This window comes from Wasmannia auropunctata, unplaced genomic scaffold (assembly GCF_000956235.1).
Source record: "Wasmannia auropunctata unplaced genomic scaffold, wasmannia.A_1.0 LD274523.1, whole genome shotgun sequence".
Classification (NCBI taxonomy): Eukaryota; Metazoa; Arthropoda; class Insecta; order Hymenoptera; family Formicidae; genus Wasmannia; species Wasmannia auropunctata.
This window is the reverse complement of record NW_012088367.1, coordinates 1-1,274: the sequence shown is the minus strand read 5'-3', so window position 1 is coordinate 1,274 and position 1,274 is coordinate 1. Positions and strand designations below refer to the sequence as shown.

Here is a 1,274-nt window from a genome sequence, read left to right as displayed (position 1 = left end):
TACAGAAGTACATACGGATATTTCGATATGTTAAATACTTTTTTTTATATTTAACATTTCTTGACAAAATTTTTTGGCCGAAAATGACATTTTTTTTTCAAATGTTCGCAATTTTTATAAAAATTTATATTTTAAAATATCCGTATGTACTTCTGTAATGCATATTATATAGTTTTTAAAAAATTTTGGTTTTTTGCTCCAGGTTCAATCGAATGGCAGATCCCCGCAACGCCGATTTGACAGTGGCTACAAAAACGACATTTAATAAAATGGCTTCAGCTTCGTCATTTTATTAAAAAAATAAATGAAAAAAATATTTTTTACTTCTAAAGACATGTATTATTAAAGCCTTAAAATGAATTTTGTATTACTTTTATTGTTTTCCTAAACAAAATTCCCAAAGTTACCTATGATTTTTAGGCGCTCAAGGTGGTGTAACTCCGTAACTATTCTATATTCTCTGGTTTGAACAACTTTTTTTTGCCGTCGTTCTTCCAGTTTCTTAATAGTAGAAGGAATAGTCTCACATACGTTTTCATGTAATTTTGTGAGACCTTGTGTATTATGTTGTAATACAGCTCCCGCAATTCTAACGTTGTAAGAACCTCGTGCACCAAAGTTAATGCGCTTTCCACCGATTTCTTTGCAGATTATCAAATTAAACGACTCTGCAGGATTGTTTGTTACATTTAGTAACAAACTGTCGGAATGAGCGCTCAGATATTTTAGAACGCTTTCTACTTTTTGATACAGACCATACGTTCTCATATACGGAACATAATTTTCTTCTTTTTTATTTGATCGCTACATCTTCTCGTGGCACGCAGACATCATTCGCAACTGACGCGATTCGTGGCACGCAGACATCATTCGCAACTGACGCGACTCGTTCGAGATGGCCCGTACGAAACAGACCGCTCGCAAGTCAACCGGAGGCAAGGCTCCGCGTAAGCAGCTGGCGACAAAGGCAGCGCGTAAGAGCGCGCCCGCAACCGGTGGTGTGAAGAAGTCGCATCGTTATCGTCCTGGAACCGTCGCTCTTCGTGAGATCTGTCGTTACCAGAAGAGCACGGAGCTTCTCATCCGCAAACTCCCGTTTCAGCGACTAGTCCGCGAAATCGCGCAGGATTTCAAGACCGACCTCCGTTTCCAGAGCTCGGCCGTCATGGCTCTTCAGGAGGCGAGCGAGGCCTACCTCGTTGGACTGTTCGAGGACACTAATCTTTGCGCGATTCACGCCAAGAGGTTACCATCATGCCCAAGGACATCCAGTT

General features: G+C 40.4%; 1 pseudogene; it reads left to right on the top strand.

The window, feature by feature from the left end:
- Nucleotides 1–895: 895 nt before the first annotated feature.
- On the top strand, nucleotides 896–1,269 carry LOC105461937 (annotated as a pseudogene).
- The last annotated feature ends 5 nt before the right edge of the window (nucleotides 1,270–1,274 follow it).